The following is a 20,958-nucleotide window of genomic DNA, read 5'->3' on the forward strand; positions in this document are numbered from 1 at the left end:
AGCTGTGTCAGCCTGTGGGTGGAGTCACCCAGGCCAGGAGCAGGAAGCGAGATGACTCAAGTGGCAGAGCCTCGCCATCCCCTCAAGCCACTCAGGGCAGGGCAGGGCAGGGGTTGCTCGGAGACCCAGCTCCAGAATACAAGAATCGTGATGCTTGGGGCCCACCCTGATGGGCTCCTGAAGCTCTGAGATGGAACCCTTGGGGGCTGGGTGCAGGTAAGGGGTGGGGTGACCAGGGAATAGACATTCTCTGGAGAGGTCCTGACCCTCCTCCCCCTCCCCCACCACGGGCCCCTGGTATCTTACCCTGGCCCATGCTATTTCTGGCCCATTCTATCTCTGTTTTCTTGTCTCCCTGTTTTCCCTTTGACATTCCATCCCCGCCCACATGCCTTGCAGTGAAGTGTAGCTGGAGCTGCCTCTGTAATTAAGAGCCCCCCCCCCCACCAGGCTGGCCGGGCACACACCCACAGGACCAGGCTGTGGGCAGCCTCTGGTGTCGAGGCTCCTCCCCTGGACAAAGGGCGGCAAAAAATGGCAAGAGCACCCCCTCCCTCACTCCAGGGCCTGCACCGTCCTGCCCTGCTCCTGCTCCCACTGATGCCAGGGCCCACTCCAGCCACAAGCCCTTGGGAGGCACTTCTGCCACCAATATCCTCTCCCCAGGCCTGAAGGGGACTCCCAGAGAAAGTCCCCCCACCCAAGCACTGGGAGGGACAGCCCAAGAGCAAGAGCAGCCTAGAGTGGGTGTGGAGGGTTCAGCCTGGCTGTGCTCGGGTGCAGGCAGAGACACCTGGCTGACAGCTGGGAACCAGGCTGTGCTTGGGAATGAGATGCAGGTTGAGAGAGAGGCCCAGGTGGTGCCAGGAGCGTGGGTCTCCACGCAGGTCCTCAGGCTCCCAGTGACATCTTACAACATCCCCACTTCCCACTGAGGACTGTTCTTGAATTGGGGCTGGGGAGGGGGAAGAAGGGGCAGGAAGCTCTGCAGTGAGCACCTGAAGAAACCAGTGAAGGCTGAGGGTAGAGGGGATAAGGCAGTGCCGGGAACCAGGGATGGCATGATCCCCTTGGTGATGGAATCCTTCCTTTAGCTGTAGCAGAGGGCCTCAGGAATCATCTAGATGATCAGATCCTCACATCTTAAAGATGGGGAAGCTGAGTCTCGGATGGGTAGAATGAACTGCCTGAAACTGCCCCCTTAAGTTTCTCCCACTCTGAGTTGGGGAGGTGACTGCAGATTTACTTTTGATTTACGCACAATCTAACCATTTCCACAGAACCTGGAACCCTACACCCCCACCAGCCTGAGTGACAGAGGAGAAAGCCAGAGCCCGGGTCAAAGGGGAGGTGTTTGGGGGAGGCCTGGAGACCTCTGAGGCTCTCCCTTCCCCACCTACAGAAGTCTCCCTCTCCCTGGAGAGCACCACTCAGCAGTCCACTCTGCATGGCTGGTGCCAGGTCCCTTCAATGGAAATGAAGCACGTCCCAGAACAGCACATCCAACTGTCTTTGAGGGTCTATACCTAGCCCCCAGTCCTCCGGGCTCCAGCCCCTCCCCATCTCCTCCCTGCCCCTCCACCCCACCTCAGAGGGCCCAGTGAGTCAGAGCCCTCCTCAGGGCTTCCTCAACACTTCCCAGACCCCATGTGTGTGGGTTTTTTTTCCCACATGGTCTTTTAAAAGCTGAAGATTTTTGTGTATTCAACAATACTGGGGTGGTGTAATTTTCATGATTTTTCCTCTCCGTTTTATGTAAAGAGTTATTTGTGTGTGGTATCCAATTAGAGTGAAATATTGTCATCACTCCTGGCCGTGACTGCATTTCTGAGGGAGCAAGAAAGGGTCCTATGTGAGGGCATCCTCCCGGGGGACGGGGGTTGGGTGTGATTATGACAGCCACTCACATTTGCACAAGTCCTGAGGTGCTTTTCTGTGTGGCTTTCAAACATGAGAGGTTCCCCCACATCCATTTAGCAGAGGAGGAAACTGAAGCAGATGGATTGTTCGAGGCCACAGAATTGGCAGGAGTGACAGAGCTGAGACCTAAAGCCTCCTGATTCTCAAGATCAAGGTCTTTTCCCTACAACAGAGTTGCCCCCTTTATATGATCTGTGACATGTTTGCTTATGACCTGAGGCTGGGTGACCTGGAGAGAATGGATTCACAGGACTGACTTGGACCCAAGTCCAACCCACTCTCCCCTCTTCTTCTTCCCTTTTCCTTCCTCCTTCCAACAAATTCTGCACTCTGTGCATCAGGCATTAGACTCTGAAGGTCAGATCACATGTTGTCACTTATCCTGAGCACTGGCACCGGCACGTGCTGGGCACACAGTTGTGCTGTGTTGGAGAAAGGGACACTAGGCCCTAGGCCACTGCCAGGGAGGCCTCTGTGGACTTAACATAGGCCCAGGGCCCTGGGATGCTCAGGACAGTGTGTCCCCACTCTGGGTGTGTTGGATGCTGGGTGGGGAGAGGGAAGGACAATATTGTTACCAAAGTCCCTTGAGAGCTAGGACCACAAGGAAGGGTTGGACTTAAAGAGGCTGCAGTTTTGCCACAACCAGAAACACAGCCTAAAGCAAGGGAGAAGCAAGGAAGAAATACTTCCATTTCTTTCCCACTCCATCTTCTACCAGTGCCTCTCATTGGCCTAATGTGGCTCGAAGTCGCTGGCAAGTGAGCGGGGTTGATGCGGGCCAAAGGACTGGCCTCCCCACCTACAGGGCAGGACAGAGAATGGATCTGGGGATCTGGGGTTAAACTAAGCTGGGCCAGCACGTTCATATACACTTAGTATTATTCCCGGGGTCTAACATAGCGCCTGATACCTAGCGGGCACTCGAGAAATACTTAAGTGAATACAAAGACTAGGATAGGTAATAATATCTATCCAGTGAGGTGTTAGATGTAAATAATAACCCCTAACATTTGCTGAGTGCCAATTCTCTGCTAGGGAAACCACAGACGAGATTTAAAATGATCTAGCATGTGCCTGGACACAGAGGGCGCTCATCAACCAGCCTCCCTCCCCTCTTCCCTCCTGATTGAGTTCAGTTCAATCAAGCCCGGGCCTGGGGAGCATCGCCTCAAGCCCAGCATGGTCTGGGCACAGGGGGCTCAGAGGTGAATCAGCGTGGCCTCCAGAGGTTTCAGGGCGAGGGGGCCAAACAAACCCAAACAGAAGTGATCCAGGGCTAAGGCAGCTCCGATCCGTGGGGAAGGCACGGCACTTCAGAATTCACTGCAGCAGAGAAGACAGGTGAGTGGGAGAGGAGGAGCAGGAGACAGGGTCTGGGCATCCCCATCAGTGAGATTGGAGAGCTGTTGCTGAGGAATGCCCAGCTGCCAAAAGCATCAGGACAGGAAGAGACCCGGGCCCGCCCCCTTCCCAAAGACCCCCAGACCGGTCTCCCCGTGCCTGACTGCCCACTTCACCCCCATCCCCACCAGAAGTCACCCCGTGTCACTCTGACTCTCATCCCTCTGCCCACCTCCAACCTGCCCCAAACCCCAGCCCTCCCAGCCTTTGCACAGGGTCCACTGGTGTCCCCAGCCTGTGACTGGCAGGCTCCCTCCTATCTTCCCCTCTATCGGAACACCCACCCCACCTGGCAGCCTCTCCTGAAACCTGTTCAATTGAAGGCTTTCCTTCTCTCGCACCCTGAGCACCTTGGGGCTTAGAGAAGGGCTAAGAGTCTTCCTTGCTTCCCATCTCTTTTTCCTTCTTCTTCCCTTCTTTAAAAATCTCAGGTCCTTTGAAGCTCTCGTGATCCATGTACCTTCTCCCCAGCTCGTTACACCTGTTTCTTGACCCCCCCCCCACTCCCTCGACCTCATCCTCCCCGGAAACTACACCTCCTCTGAAATCTCTAACTCCAAATACCACCCCTGAGTCCCACCTCCTGTCCTTCCAACTTGCTTGCTCAGGTCCTCCTGCGGCCACACCTCTGCAAGCTCACGGAGACCTCCTTGTGGGGTACCACTTTCTCACCAGCCCTCAGCCCTTCCTGACTCTCCCCTTCTCACCTAGCCTAGATTCTAAGGTCTACCCCTTGCGATCCCTCCACCCTTCTCCTCTTTCTGTTGTCATAACCCACCTGGCAAAACCCCAACCCTGGATGCAGTCAACCATCCGCATTCTCCAAGCCTGGCCTGAGTAGCCGGCCATGGCTGGAGAGAATCCCAAGGCTGACCAGGGTCACCAGGTACTGACACTCACAGACTCCGCCCAGCAGTCCTGCTGTGTTTCTCTGGTAGTCTTGCTTCCACTCCACAAGACATCTCATGCCTCCCCCTCTGCCTTCCTCTCAACCGATGACCTTACACGTACTTAACTGAGAAACCGCCTGACGTGACTCTGCCTTTCCCACAACACCCTAACGGCCCTGCACAGCCCCATCCTTCCTTCCTTTCTCCTCTCGCGATGGTGATGCCTCCACTTACACCCAAAGCCATGTACTTGGTGCTAATTAATCCCCACACTCTCCGACAGAGATTAAAATCTCCTCTCAGTATTTTTCAAACAAAAAATTTTTTTTCTCCACAACATTCTCCCTAGATCACTGCTCCCATCTGGTCTGGGTGCTTCCTGGGCTCCTGTCAGCTTCCTTGAACAGGATTCCAGAGATCCCTTTTGCCTCTCTTGTGGTTGGATCTCCTATTTCCTGAATTCTTAAAAAAAAAAAAAAAAAAAAAAGAAGTCTCCTTTTGCTGCAGCTCATCCTTAAGTAGCTTCCTGAGCAGTGGTGCACGGGAGGGAAACGCCTTGATTTCCGACAGGATCAGTCGGCTGGGTGTAGAACACTAGGTAGCAAACCAGTTTCCCTTAGAATCGGAAGTCATTGCTCCTTTGTGCTCTAAGTCCCGCTGGGGCTGGCAAGACGTCCAGACCACCCATTCGAGTTTGTTTCTCTCTGGGACCATTTCGAATCTTTTTGTCCCCATTGTTCTGAAAGTTCCTGTTGATGAGTCTAGGTGTCAGTCTTTTTTATTTGTTGTGCTCTACTTGTGTTGTGTGATCTTTTAATCTGAAACTCAAGTCCTTCAGTTCACTGTATTATCTATTTTTTAAAAATTTCATTGAAGTATAGTGAGTTTACAATGCTGTGTCAATTTCTGGTGTACAGCATAATAGTTCAGTCATACATATACATACATATATTCATTTTCATATTCTTTTTCACTATAGGTTACTAGAAGATATTGAATACAGTTCCCTGTACTATACAGTAGAACCTTGTTGTTTAATTTATACACAGTAGTTACTGTCTGCAAATCTAGAACTCCCAATTTATCCCTTCCCACCCCCTTCCCCCAGTGGTAACCATAAGTTTGTTTTCTATGTCTGTGAGTCTGTTTCTATTTTGTAAATAAGTTCATTTGTGTCTTTGTTTTAGATCCCATATATGAGTGATATCATATGGTATTTTTCTTTCTCTTTCTGGCTTACTTCACTTGGAATGACAATCTCCAGGTCCACTTATGTTGCTACAAATGGCATTATTTTATTCTTTTTTATGGCTGAGTAATATTCCATTGTATAAATATACCACAACTTCTTTATCCAGTCATCTGCCGATGGACATTTAGGTTGTTTCCATGTCTTGGCTATTGTAAATAGTGCTGCTATGAGCATTGGTGTGCTTGTATCTTTTTAAATTAAACTTCTGGATATATGCCCAAGAGTGGGATTGCTGGATCTTATGGTAAGTCTATTTTTAGTTTCTTGAGTGTGTGTAATCATATCTTCCTCCTCTGTTTACTCTGTTCTTATTTTATGCAAATCCTATTAGTGGATGTCAGACCTGAATTGATTCTCTCATCTTTTCTCTCCTATTATCCATCTCTTTTATTTTTTTTTTCCTGGGGGTAATTTTATCTCCCAGTCCTTCTATTGAATTTTTTATTTTAAATTTTATCTCAAAATTTTAATCTCCTAGAGCTTTTTAATGTTTTCAGTAATTCGCTCAACAAATACTTACAGAGTAACTACTACATACAGGTGATACGGATATAACAGTGAAGAAAGACAAAAACCTCTGCCCTTAAGAGCTTATTTATTCTCTACTTCCTTTTTTCTTTTTTTTTCAAATTAACTTGATTGAGGTGTAGTTTACATGCAATAAAACGAACTTAAGGAGGAGGGTATAGCTCAGTGGTAGAGTGTGTGCTTAGCATCCTGGGTTCAATCCCCAATACCTCTATTAAAATAAATAAGTAAATAAATAAACCTAATTGCTTCCCCTGAAAACAATAAATAAATTTTAAAACTATTTTTAAATAAATAAATAAAACCTAATTACCTCCCCCTGCAAAAGACAAACAAAATTAAAACCTCAATAAACAAAAATAAATTTAAAAAAATAAAGTGAACCTATTTAAGTAGGTTAAAATTTGACAAATTAATACACCCATGTAACCACCACCACAATCAAAATACAGAAAATTCTTATCACCCCAGAAAGTTCCCTTGAGCCACCTTTGCAAGTAGTCACCCCCTTATCCTGATCACAAGTACTCAGCAATCTGCTTTTTTGACACTACAGATTAGACCTCTCTTTTCTGGAGTTTCATATAAATGGAATCGTACAATTTTCATTCTTTTGCACTTGGCTTCTTTCACGCAGAATAATGGTTTTGAGATTCTTTCATACCATTGCTGTGTCACAATTTCTTCTCATTGCTCAGTGGTATTCCACAGCACACCACACAGACTTCTGTCTGTTCACCTCACAACAGACATTGGGATTGCTTCCAGTTTGGCGTTATTAGGAAGAAGTTGCTGTGAACATTTGTATATAAGTCTTTGTATGAACATAGGTTGTCATTTCTCTGGGATAAATAGAATGAAGTTGCTGAATTGTATAGTAAATATATGTTTAATTTTATAAGTAAATGCCAAACAGCTTTCCAAAGTGGTTGTGCTATTTTAGAGTCCCACCAGCAACGTCCCAGTTATGCTACATTCTTACAAAAGTTGATATTTTTAGGCTTTTCATTTTAATCATTTTAGAGGATGTATAGTAGTAACTCATTATGTTTTGGGGGTTTTTTAAACATTTTTTATTGAAATGTAGTTGGTTTATAATGCTAGTTTCAGGTGTACAGCAAAGTGATTCAGTTATGCATATACATACGTATATTTTTTTTCTTTTCAGATTTTTTTCCCATTATATATTATTACAAGAAATCATTATGGTTTTAATTCACATTTCCTTGATGACTAACGCTGTTGAGCATTTCACATGGGTTTGTTAGTCATTCTTTGATGAAGAGTCTGCTCAAATGTTTTGTCTATTTAAAAAAAAATTTAATTGGGTTTTTATGTTTGTTATTCAGTTGTAAGAGTTCTTTACATGCACTGGATACAAGTCCTTTGTCATATAAGTACATTGCAGGTATTTTTTCCCAGTTTGTAGCTTAAATTTTTTTTCTTAACAGTGTTTCAAAGAGCAGAGTTTGAATTTTAATGGAGTCTAATTTGTCAATGTTTTTTCTTCTATGATTTGTGCTTTTTGTGTCCTATGTAAGAAATCCTTACCATGGTCATGAAGATTCTCTCCTGCTTTTCTCTTTTCTTCTAGAAGTTTTATAGTTTTAGACTTTATGTTTGGGTCCATGATCCATTTCAGACTAACTTTTGTGTATGGAGTAGGATAAGGGTCAAGTACTTTTGTTTTTCCACATGGATAGCCACTTACTCCTATGCCACTTTTTGAAAAGATCATCCATTTGCCATTAAATAACATTGTCATCTTTGTAACAAACAAACAAACAAAACTGACCACAGATGTGTGGCTTTATTTCTGGATTATCTATCTGTTCCACTGAGAATCAATACCACTTTCTAGATTACTGTCACTGTGTGGACACCACATCCTTCACATACACTAAAACTTCCCACCTTGTTATCTTCTTCAAAATTGTCTTTTTGCCAATTCTAGGTCCTTTGCAATTCCATATAAACTTTAGAATTAGCTTGTCAGTTTTTGCCCCCCAAAAAAGCTTGCTGGAATCTTGCTTGGGATTGCTTTGAATTTATAGATTAATGTGAGGAGAACTGACATTTTAAGAACATTGAATTTACTCTTTAATGAGTATGGTATATCTCTCCTTTTTTTTTTTTTTTTTTTTTTTTTGGTCCTCTTTAAATTTTGTTAGCAATATTTGTAAGTGTAATCATACAGGTGGTATTGAATTTATTGCTGAGTATTTCATGTTTTTGATGCTTTTGTAAAAGGTATTTTTACTTTCAAATTCCATCTTTCAGTTTGTTGCTGATTTTTGTATATGGAGCTTATGTTTTGCATCCTTGCTAAACACACTTACTGGTCATAACAGCTTCTTTTAAAATTTTTTAGGATTTTCTACAGACACAATAAATAAAAGCAGTTTTACTCCATCTTTTCTGCTCTGTATACCTGTGTATGTGTGTGTATGTGTGTGTCTGCCCGTTGTAGCTGTTGTCCTGGCAAAGATCTCCTAGTGTTGAACAGAAGTGATGGGAGTGGGCATCTTTGCCCTGTTCTTGATTTTAGGTGAAAACATCTTTTATTTCCACCTATTTTTCTTAATAACATCTTGTTTTAGTTTCATGAATGGTAGGGTCTTTCTCTTTATCTGAGGATATCAATTATAGGATTGGTTGGTTCCTTGGTTTAGATTTTCCATGCTCTTTGCCTTGTCTCTGGTTCTGCCAACTTTTTTGTTTGTGTTTTGTTTTGCTTAGTTGTTTTTGTTTGTTTTGTTTTTCTTTCATGTTATGGCTTTTTTCAAACGGACTTAACATCACTTGTCTGTTCATGTTTGAAAGTGAGGTACGGCAGACTGCTGGTTAGCCCCCAAATCCTTTCTTCCTGGGTACTTGGCAGCGCAGCTAAAGAATACATTTTCTAGCCTCTTCTGGGACCAGATGAGGTCATGCAACCAAGTTTTCACCAATAAAATGAAGTGGAATTTATATGTGCTGCTTCTGCCTCATTTGCTTATGGCAAGATTGCTGCCCTGATTTTCCTGTTTTCCCCTCCTGCAAGCTGGAATGCAGATGGCCCATGATTAAACAAGGAAAAAATTTTAGGGAATGACAAACCAATGAAAGGAAACTAGGTCTGTGAATGATTTGTGGAATACAGAGAAATTAAATTCTGTCTTCTTTAGTCCATTGTATTTTGGGCTCTCCTTGGTACAGCAAATTAGACTTTGCTCTAATATCTCAACTAATACAAGCACAGAGAAGTTGGTTGGAAGCTTCATATGAGTGTCCAGTGGTGAGTTTCACTCTAAGGTAGTGGCTTTCCAGGTGTGGCCCAGGTAACCCTGGGGGTCCTAGAGACCCTTTCAGGGGATACTTGAAGTCAAAGTTATTTTCATGATAATACTAAGTCATTATTTACCTTTTTCACTCTCATTCTCTCCTGAGTATCAGTACAGTTTTCCAGAGGCTACAAGACCTTTGATAGGACAACTCGAGAATGAATGAAGGACTGGAGACTTGCAAAAATGTAAAACAATGCCACTCTTATCACTAAATATTTCTATTTGGGAAAATATAGTTTTCTGCAAAAATATATTAACATACAACAAGTTTATTATTGTTATTTTAAAATGAGTAGGTAAATACTTTTAGGTTGTTTTATTCTAATTTTGACATATATTCCATATTTTAAAAGCTCTTTAGGGTGCTTAGTAACTTTGAAGAACATAAAAGGGACCCAAGATCAAAAGGTTTAAGAACCAATGTGCAAGGAAAGCGCCTGCTGGGGCTCTTCCCTTGGGGATTTTCTGTCAAGATCAGTCGAGTTTTCTCCTGCTTAGAGACTTTCAGGGATTTCTCATTGCACTTAAAAATCTTTAGCAAAGCCCACATCTGGCACTTGCCTATTTCACCACTGTCATCTTGGGTAACTCTCCCATCCTATTCACTCTGTATGCTTGGTCACATTCAGTTCCTTCAGTAGATAAAGGTCCGGCCCACCTCGAGGTCTTTGCACTGTCGGGAAACGGTGCCACCATGGCACCATGGCGACCTTACACATCTCAGCGTTGTCCATATCGGCAAGCCCGGAACCTTGGCTGAATCTGTCTTGCAGAACACTTTGTGATCCTCCTGGAACAAAAGGGGGACTTGTGAGGAGCTACTACAAGGGCCTCTCTCTCTCGCTTCCCTGTCTACCAGGAAAGTTGTCATGAGACAGCTTCTCATAGGCTCCGGGTTCTGATGAGGTCTGAAGCTTTCTGTCCCTGCCCCCACCCTCAAGGATATAGCAACAAACCAAGGATACAGCAACTAACTATAATACAGCTTAGCTGCAGCAGGGCACTGGCTCCTTAGGAACAGGGTGTGTGTTGCAGTCATTTGGCCCCATTAGTTTCAGTGTCACCCTACACAGGGGTCACTAGGAGCTGCCACCTTTGGCTACTCTTCTTTCGCTGTCTGCGTTATGTAACAAACTGTCTGAATCTAAAAAGGGCTCCTCATCTCTTTACCAGCCAAATCTATAAGTCATGCCTCGCGTCCTGCTGGCCATGCACGTGCTGTTCCCTCTGCTTGAATGCTCTCCTCCCACCTCACCCCACCCCACCTTTCATGTCTAACTTCTTTACATCTTGCCTTAAATGTCATCTCCTCATGGAGGCCTCCTTGACCAGCTTACCAAAACAGACCCCTTGTGTCAGACACTATTGGTTGTAATTCCAACATCCATTCTCCCTTGCATCCTGTTCCTTGCTAACTAGAACCCCAATTTTGATTTGTTAGTGTGTTAGGCAGTCATGTGATTGAGGAATCAACCTCCCCAGTCCCAGAGGTTGACTCTTGGCTCATCAGATTCCAACACGGCAATGCCATTCCTTTGCCAATGACTGGTTTATGGCAGATGATACAATTCTGCCCAATAACACATAGAGGGATGTCTGATGGGGTGCTTCTAGGAAACTTTACCTCACTCATAAAGGGGCCCAAAAACATGACATGCCCTTTCCCTGCCTCCTGGCCTTTGGTTATTGCTGTGTGAGAACATTAAACTTGGACCTTCTACAGTCATCTTGTGACCTTGTGGGGGCAAGCATGAGGACAAAAGTCAACATCTGAAGATGGGAAAGCTGAAAGATGGAAAGAGTCTGCATCACTGATGGCCTTGTGAGCCACTAAATTAACCAGCCCCAGGACTTGTTATTTGATATATAAAGATATATCTCTTTATTGTTCAAGTCAGTTGAGTCCACATTTCTATTACCTGCAGTCAAAATCTTCCTTCCTGGTTCACTGTCTTCCTATTGCCTATTTTTTTCCTTTATGAAGTTTGTCAATATTTCATATCATTTATTCCTTTGTGTACTTGTCTTTTGTCTGTATATACCACCCTCCTGTCATCCCAGAATGTAAACTCCATGAGGACAGGGGCCTTCTCCATCTTCTTCATCACTGTATCCCCAATGTCTAGCATGACACAACAGGCCTCCAATGTATATGTGTTAAATGAATGAAGAAAAAAGGATGTTCGTCTATAATTATTTGCTATAATTACCACCCCTCCCATGTTGGCTCTGAGCCTTGAAGTAGAATCAACCTTTGTTTAAATATTACTTACAGGTCACACATTCCCACACCTTGGAAAAGCACAGTCTATGATATTAGCCATACCTGCCATTTATCAGCTGTGTGACTGTGAGCAAGTTACTTGACTTCTCTGAATCTCCATTTCTTCATTTCAAAAATGATAATATGAGAATAGGATTAAATAAAATTATGCATTTATGAAACAACTGGTCCACAGTCAGAGTTCAAGATGTATTTGTTCTCATCTCCAATCTGCACACCTGGCTGGAAGGGAAAATGCTCTGTGTAGCAACAAATTGGGTCCACTCCTGAAGCTGGTGTACCAGTGCTGCTCTGCCCCTCATCTTTGCCTCAGCACAATTAAATTCTTCCTAGATACCTTCTTCAGTATCCTTATCCTTCATCCTCACCATCTCTCTGACTACAAGTAGCCCAGGTCCACAGGATGCCCTCATGTCACGTGTCTCCCGGTCTGCACTTCCATTCGCATGGAGTTTGGGCGGTCGGGGTGCATGGGTGGGTCCACCTCGGGCCGGAGGGGTAGGGAGTGAGCCCGGGAGGAGCCAGGGGTTGCGTAGAGTAAGGTAGGTGTATATGGGGGCAGGGTAAGGAATAATCCAGAAGCTGTGTTAAAAAAGGAAAGGCTGATGGGGACTCGGTGTTCTGGTCTCTGGAAAGGAATATTTAAGTGCACGGGGAGAGATCAAGGTAGCCTGAGAAGTTGCGGTCTGGGGAGGAGAAGCGGGGAGACCGAAGTGGACGCAGACGACGGGGCGGGGCAAGACAAAGTTAAGTGCAGGGGTGGATTCTAGCGAGGTTAGCGGTGCTCCCGCCCACCCACCCCCGCTCCAGGGCTCTCCCTCCCGGTGCCGCTATTGAGAGCCTTTCTCGCCCATTTGTTCTTTTTTTTTTTAATAGTTAAATGCTTAAACTTTACTTTTAAAAAATTTCTTCTTAATTGAAGTATAGTCGGTTTACAAGGTTGTGTTAATTTCTGGCGTACAGCATAATGTTTCAGTATACATATATATACATATATATATTCCTTTTATTATTCTTTCACTAGCTCCCTGTGCTGTACAGTAGGACCTTGGTGTTTATTTTATATTTAATAGTGTGTATCTGCAAATCCTGAACTCCCAATTTATCCCCCTACTCGCTCCCCGCCCCCCTTGTCCGGTAACCGTAAGTTTGTTTTCCGTGTCTGTGAGTCGCCCGATTCATTCTTGGTATGATGGCCCCAGAACGTCATCCAGCTCCTGCTTCCATGATAACAGGTCATTCTTATACCTGATGTGAGAAGCAGTGTGGTGAGGAGTTGAGCTGTGCTTCCAGAATTTGACCTTCAGGTTCTAATCCTGGTTGCTCACTCATAACTGTGTGATCTTAGGTTCCTCAGGTTACCTCTCTGTGTGCCTCAGTTTCCTCATCTGCAGTAATCTTCATAACGGTTGGTGTGAGGATTAAATACACAAATTGCTGTTAGAAGACTGCCTAGTATAAAGGTTAGCTATTTTGCTGTTGGAGTCACATTGTTCTCTGAACCAAAATCACCCAGAACTAACCACACAGCCTCTCCCAGAGCTTACCTGTCCAGGAGGTGGGAAGGTGGTTTGGTTTGGTGCTAAGTTCTCTCTGGGTATCAAGTCCATGCCTTCTCCCCCTTTTGAACTAAGTGCCCCAGACCCCTTTTCTCAAGTGGTAGAAAAAGAAGAAAGCAGAGGAATTGATAATACACGTTTACAGGCCGCAGACTGTTATTTATGAAATGTCCTTCAGTGGATGATTCAGAGCCCTCAAGAGTGGGGGAAGAAATAGCCAGCAGAGAGAGAGGGCTTTCTCTGAGGAGTTTGGGATCAAGTTGTTTTGTTTGTTTTTCCCCCTTTAGGTGTGAGTGGGTCCAGCAGGAGACATGGCTGCCAAAGTGTTTGAGTCCATCGGCAAGTTCGGCCTGGCCTTAGCCATTGCAGGAGGCATGGTGATCTCTGCCTTGTATAATGGTAAGGTCACTGCCCTTTGCCTGGGGATTTCTATTGGTCTGCAGAGCCCATGTGACACTCCTGTTGGCAGCAGCTGTTTGTGAATGTGTTTGTGACCAAGAGGGCTCACCTACTGCCCTCCTGCGCCATGTGGTTGCCTGGTCATCAGAGCCTCTGTCCTTGTAGCCATAGGTTCACTCAGAGCCTTTATTCACAAAGAGCCTCCCAGCCTACTTGGATGTTTCCAGCTGCTCTTGTTAATTTAAAGTCATGCTGCACCCCCCAAATGCTGCAGGTGGGAGCCAGAATTTGACTGGCCAGCTGAAATGGAGATCTCGTTTGTTCTCTCCTGCCTGTGTTTGGAGCAGCAGGGGCTTTAGACCTTTGGTGACTTTGTCCTGAGTGGGCGCTTTGGTTCTGCTGTGGTTGGGTTGTTCCAGAGCAAATATCTTTGAGATGCACTGCCCAGCTTTTACCAGTGTGGCAGCGGTTCAGGCCGGCTTTTCTTCTACTTCTGTGTGTGACCTCAGGCAAGTTGCTTCCCCCTCCCTATGCCTCAGCTTTCTCATTGGTCAGGCAATGGGTTGCACTTGTTTTTTGTCTGAGACTCCCTCTAACTTTGATGGTCTCTGACCTTCACTGTTGGAAAGCAGCAGTAGATTGACCCACCTCGAGTGTGACTCTGACAAGAGGAGGATTACTTTCAGTGGGAAGATAATTTGGACCAACTATAAAGTCCAAAAGGGCAGAGAAAGAAAGCAGTTGGTCAGAAAAGCCTGCTTGGCTCCTGTGGCACAGGTTTATACTCTGATCTTTTTGGCCACCCCTGCATAGCTGGACAGTAATCACCATCACTAATTCCTCTCTGGATCAACAAGACAGCTCCATAGCCCCTTAAAACCTTAGAGAAACCAGGCTATTGGGAAGAAAGAGTGGGGCCTTCCAAATTTTAGGATTGCCATTGTGAGGGTGCTGCTTCTGGGAACACTGGGTTAAACTGGAACCGGGAAGGGATGTGGTAAGAATGAAGACCTTGGTGGGTTTAGAAAGAAGTTTGAGGAGGTGATTCCTGGAAATGTGTTGGTGGGAGTTTGGGGATGGGGTGGTTAATCAGAAAACTAGCAGCCAATTGTTTCAAGGAGAAAGATGCTGAAGATCCTGTGACCAGAGTCCTTGGGAAGACACATGGGACGGGAAGTGGTGGCTTAGTTCTGTACCTGTTTAGAAGCCTCTAGAGACCAGAAGTGTGAGAAGACATCAGGAGAGGGGAGACTTAATAAGTAAACAGAAAGCATCAGGGATCTTCTAAAGACACGGTCATTTTGGTTAAAGAGTGAGGGGATTTTTCTGACCCATCATTATCCTTTGTTCCTAGTGGATGCTGGACACAGAGCTGTCATCTCTGACCTAGTGGAGTGCAGGACATTGTCGTAGGGGAAGGGACTCACTTCCTCATCGCTTGGGTACAGAAACCAATTATCTTTGACTGCCGCTCTCGACCACGTAATGTGCCGGTGATCACTGGTAGCAAAGGTAAGGCTTGCCTGTGGGTCAGGTCAAGTAGAGAGGGTGGAAGGGGTGCTGTGGGATCCAGAAGGAGTTGAACTTCAGGTAGTAATAATTCCTGGCATATTTTCCCTGAAGAGTTTTATGTGGCTTCAGAGAAAGAAATATACAGGCATGCCTCAGGGGTACTGTGGGTTCAGTTCCAGACCACCGCGGAAAAACAGATACTGTGATGAGGCAACTCACGTGAATTTTTTGGTTCCCAGCGCACACAGAGGTTCTGTTGACCCTATACTGTAGCCTATTAAGTCTGTAGTAGCATTATTTCTAAAGAAACAATGTACATACCTTAATCAAAAAAACTTTTTGGCAAAGAATGAAATAATGCCATTTGCGGCTTCATGGGTGGACCTAGAGATTATCATACTAAGTGCAGTAAGTCAGAGAAAGACAAATATCATATGATATTACCTGTATGTGGAATCTTTAAAAAATGATATAAATGAACTTTATGAAACAGAAGCAGACTCACTGACATAGAAAACGAACTTACGGCCACCGAAGGGGAGAGGAGGAGGGATAAATTAGGAGTCTGGGATTAACAGATGTACACTACTATATATAAAACAGATAACAAGAACGTACTGTACAGCACAGGGAACTATATTCAGTATTTTTTAATAACCTATAATGGAAAAGAACCTGAAAAGGAATGTGCATATGTATAACTGAATCACTTTGCTATACACCGGAAACCAACAGCAGTGTAAATCAACTGTACTTCAATTTTTAAAAATTACTTTGTGGCTACATATGCTAACCATCACCTGAGCCTTCAGTGAATTGTAGTAGTAACATCGTAGATCGCTGGTCACAGAACACTGTAACAAGTATAATAATAATAGAAAAGTTTGAAATAGAGCAAGAATTACCAAAATGTGACACAGAGACATGAAATGAGCAAATGCTGTTGGGAAAATGGCACCAATAAATTTGCTTGATGCAGGGTTGCCACAAGCCTTCAGTTTGTAAAAATGCAGAGTCTGTGAAGCTCAATACAAGGTGTGCCTGTGTTCTTAAGACACACACACAGTGTACAAATTTGGAGAAAGGCACAAAGCTGTCTTTCCAGAGTTACGTAGTGATCCAGTTTTAAATAAATCTCAACGTGCCTCGCTCCCTCGGTGGACTCTTCCCAGCACTTCTTGGTCCCCAGGGTGACTGGAAGCCAATCTGTAGCCGTCCTGTTTGCCTTCATGGCTGATTTACCCTTTGCCTTCTTCCCAAGGCCTCTGTTTCCAGCCATGCTGTCCTCACACTGTTATCTCCCAGGCCGAGGCCCACATCCCTGAGGGCAGTCTGGTGTCTGATGCATCACTCGATGCCCAGTTAGAGCCTCACATGAATCACTGTTCTCCCCTACCCTGCACAGAGGGTGCACGGGCAGTGAATGGAACGGCAGGTGCTGGCTCCGCGGTGCGAGAGGAGGGGTGCGTGGATGTTGCTGCTTCTTAGCAGATGTTTGCTTTCTGTGATGGTGCCAGGCTTTGTGCGGGGTCAGGGGGTGGGGTAGGTCAAAGATGGCTAAATTGGGAGCCTCTCGGGGCTCGGTCTAGCTAGGGAGAGAGACGTGTGACCAGGCAGTTAGCGGGGAGTGAGATGAGGAAGGAAGCCAGGGTCGTATGGCGTGTAGGGGAGCAGAGGAACATGTGGCACTTGAGAGTGAGAAGTGCTTTGGGCCGAGGAGGGGAAGGGTCCTTTGGCATTGCCTGGTCTGTCCTGTCACTCTTGGCCAGGGACAGGAAGGAGCCTCCTGTGAAAGCTCTGGCTTGCCTACTGCATCAGAGGAAATCAACAGGTTTCCCAGAAAAACCTGCCTGCCCCTGGCCTGAAGCAGTTTCCCACAGACCCATCTGTCTGGTCAGTGTGACGTCCAGGTGCTCTGCCTGTGTCAATACCAATCTGAATTCAAGTCCTGGCTGGGCCACAGATTAACTCACCGTAGGACTCTGGGCAAGTTTCATTTGGTTTTTAACTTCTTTGAGTTCCCTTCCTCACCTGCCCCTAAACTTTCCAAGGTTCCCCCTTGCTCACTGAAGAGAAACCCTGAATCTCGTGGTCCAGCATGTGGCTGTTGAGAGTCTGGTTCAAATGCATTTTTCCAACCCCATTCTTCTTTACCCTCTAGGTTCAAGGAGCGTGATTCCTCCAGTTCCATTCTTCTTTCTCAAGATTGCTTTGGCTACTTGGGGTCTTTTGTGTTTCCATACAAATTAATTTTTTTCCAGTTTTGTGAAAAAATGCAATTGGTAATTTGATAGGGATTGCATTGAATCTGTAGATTACATAGGAACAAATTGGAAATTAAAAGTAATACATGATTTACTCAGCAAATATAAATTATTCTATTTAGCTCAAGGATTAGAAACTATGCAGAGTTCACTAATTTGGGGAGAATTTTTTAAATTTATTTTTTCCATCTTTTTTTGGATATTATTGACATATAACATACATAAGTTAAGCTATACAATGTGATGATTACATATATGTATATATTGCAGAATGTTTACTACAATAAGGTTAGTTAACACCTCTATCCCCTCACATGTTTATGTTTTTTTGTGTGCTCTTATAAAAGAGACTCCAGAGAATTCCCTTACCCCTTCTGACATGTTGAGGACACAGTGAGAAGACAGTTGTGGCTCTCACCAGACACCAAATCTGCCCACACCTTCCCCTGCTGCTGGCTTGGGTCTTGTCAAGCTCAGTCTTCCCATGGAACCTGGGTGATGGATGAGCCGGTGGCTGGACTGCAGTCCTTGGGAACCCAGATGGGTTGGGCTGGGAATGGCTGAGTGTGGGATCGCTTCAGTAAAACGACGGGAGAGGAGCCCTCGGAGTGTCCTGGGGTGTGGGGCACTTAGGGCGTGGGGCCTTGCATTCCTGGATGGTTGAGATGACACAGCTGATGATTATCATTATTATTCCTGCTCTGGCTTCTCTGAGCTTTCATCCTCCAGGACCCTGCCTTGCTGGCCGGGGCGTCACCAGCTAGCAAGGCCTCCTGGGGTGGGGTGGGGCAGGGCGGGCGGCTCCTGGTTGCAAAGGAACACACATGATGGTGGGTTTCCTCCCCAGTCAGCTCAGGGACTTTCCTAACCCTGGAAGCATGGGCAGAATTTCTCAAGGGGGAAACTGAGGCACAGAGCCAGGGCATGACTTGACCGAGGTCCTGGAGGACCTCCGTCTCCTGCCAACCCCTACTCACTAGACCACGTTTATCCTTCCCCAATTGGGGAAGATCTTGTTGGCCTGGAAGAGAGCCAGGGAAGGTATGGATCATAGAAGAGAAAACTGGGTTGGGTCCAGGATGACAGAACTGGTACCCTCCTTGCCAGGTGCTTCGGGCATCATGAGGTCAGGCTGCTGGTTTCGCATCTCTCTGGATGGTCCTTCCTCATGGGTGGAGCTTCCCCAAGCCCCTGAGGGAGGCCAGTGCCACAGACGCAGCTGTGCAAAATGTCCCACTGTCTCCCATCAGAGGCAGAGGCTGCATTCAGCACCCCGGAGAGGATGAGCCAAGCCAGGCGCAGAGGGCCAGATGATGGCTCAGAGACAGGGGAAAGGGGGTGTGTGCGCGTGCGCGTGCGCGTGCGTGCGCGCTTGTGTGTACATTTGCTAACGCCAGGCTTTCGTTGGTGACATGTCCCTGCCTGCCCAGATGAGATCAAAGAAAGACTGACAAGGAGGAGATATGAATGACAACCTGATGACTGGGGCTGGAGTAGGGCAGGGGGGCCACTGAGTAGATGCCTGCGGGCAGTGGGGAACCCAAGGAGAAGGGAGGGAGTGGCCCCACCAGCTGAGGCTGAGACCCAGCTGGTAGGTGCTAGACTCATGTTCCCCATTTGCGCTGTCCATCTAGAGAGTAGAGATCTTTGACTGCATCTTCTGGCTTCAAGCTGAGGTGGGACAACATGGAAGAGAGGCTGAGGACGTTGGAGGAGAGAAGTCAGTCAACAGGGCTTCGGGGACCTCCGCAAGTTCTCACCTCCTCAGTGCCTCCCAGAGCCGGCCAACCAGCCAAGCTCTCAATTTATCAAGAATTTAATAAGTAGCTACTCTGCTCAAGGTGCTGTGCTTGGAGCCTTGGGTGGAGATGCCTCAGACATGGCGCTGCCCTCAGGAGGCGCTCTCTGGAGAAAGACACATTTTCCTGTTTGGTTTCGGCCCCACTTTACACAGGGCAACGCCAGCATCCTGGGCTGAGTCCCGAGGCATCTTCTTCCTCCCTGGCCATTTGTGGCCGTGAGCTCAGGCCCTCGCTTCTGTTCCAACCACCAGCTCTGAGTTCACACAGGATCAATGCTCCTGGAATTCTTGCTGCTTTAAAAAAAAAATCTTTTTTAATTGAAGTGTAATTAATTTACAATGTTAGTTTCAGGTGTACAGCAAAGTGATTCAGTTATACATATACATACATATATACATTTTCTTTTCAGATTCTTTTCCACTATATTTTATTACAAGAAATTGAATATGGTTCCCTGTGCTATACAGCAGATCCTTTCTTACCACTTTCTTGATACTCACCTGGCTGAAACATTCACCCTTCAGCCACCTAAGACATTTTTTGAGCTTGCCACTGGGATTAGGCTGCTCCAGGATGCACTGTTTTTCCAGGGACCCTACCCTGTTCCAGACCAAATACACCCTGTAACACCCCCGCCTGCCTGTCTCCTCCTGTCCGTGAGCTGAAGAATCTGCAGTGTCCCCTGTTGCTTGGCAGACACACCTGGAATTTGGGGGCTATTTTCCAGAGCCCTCCCACGCATTTCTAGCTCTTTTTATTATTACCTACCAGTGTCCCCTCCCGTGCCCCCATCTAATAGTGTAACTCTACATCTGAACCAGAGCAGAGAGCTCTTTAAGGGAATCACTTTCACATTTATAGTTGGTTTATTCAACATATATTTACTACCAGCTGCTGTGTATCAGACACTGTGACAGGGACTGAGATGGCTCTGATGGTGACAAGGGCAGACAGGCCTCCTTTCCTGGGGGAGCCCATGAACCAACAGGCAGGACAGACACTAATGATGAAAATGGGGCATGTGGTCTGACTGGACAACCACCTAGGGTCCCTGGGAGTCTGGGCATTTCCACAGTGTCCTCAAATACTTCTTTTACTTCCTGCCTGGATTCTTTGCAGAGCGTGCCATGCTGGGGAGGAGTGGAGACTGTTCCAACAGGATGTCCACATGGTAAGACCTACAAGGCACCAGCTCCCAATCTGTTCTCCCCCGAGATGGAGGCAGGGGAGCGAGGCCCCACCCTTCTTGAATTCAGTCTCTTAAGGAAGTGGACACAGGAAGCAGGGACAGAATTAAGAGCCTAAAACTCCATGTACAAACCATTTGGGCAATGAAGCTGAGAAGGTCTGCCAAAGGCATTTCCCAATTTCACTGTGCTGGGAAGTACCAGATTCCACCACCTCTCCAGAAAGCAGCCGCCTTGTTAAGGATGAAATCCACACTCTGCTCTGTCCTCTGACTACATTGCCCATGAGAAGTGGTGCCCCTGTGTTTCATTTTGAAACTTGTCCTTGAATGAAGGCTCTAACCCCTCACGCAGTTGTTGGATGTTGAGTCAGTGTTTAAGCACTGTAATTGGCAGAAAAGTCCTCCAACTGTCTAACCAAGACGAGACACTGCAAGTTCCACCCTCTGGCTCATCTGCCGCCCTCTGTGGAATGGGGAAAACAAGAAAACTCTGAGTGTTTCCACAAAACTTCTATAAAACTGACATGAGTGAAAGGCCTTCGGATCTGATGGCCCTCATTCTAAGTGTCAGTATCCCATATGGAAATTTTTTTAGAGGAAGTGATGGTGGGGGTGCGGGGGTGGGGTGG

General features: G+C 46.1%; 2 long non-coding RNA genes across 2 annotated transcripts in view; one reads left to right on the forward strand and one right to left on the reverse strand.

Moving 5' to 3' along the window:
* Positions 1–20,762, forward strand: LOC141573602 (uncharacterized). The gene is made up of 4 exons (XR_012499480.1): positions 1–216; positions 13,451–13,562; positions 14,917–15,074; positions 20,260–20,762. It is a non-coding gene; the product is annotated as an uncharacterized LOC141573602 (long non-coding RNA).
* Positions 17,503–20,958, reverse strand: part of LOC123612904 (uncharacterized) — a 14,021-nt gene continuing 10,565 nt past the window's right edge. Inside the window, exon 6 of the long non-coding RNA XR_012499479.1 lies at positions 17,503–19,433. This is a non-coding gene — a long non-coding RNA (uncharacterized LOC123612904). The remainder of the gene's footprint in view (positions 19,434–20,958) is intronic.

This window comes from Camelus bactrianus, chromosome 16, assembly GCF_048773025.1.
Source record: "Camelus bactrianus isolate YW-2024 breed Bactrian camel chromosome 16, ASM4877302v1, whole genome shotgun sequence".
Taxonomy (NCBI): domain Eukaryota; kingdom Metazoa; phylum Chordata; class Mammalia; order Artiodactyla; family Camelidae; genus Camelus; species Camelus bactrianus.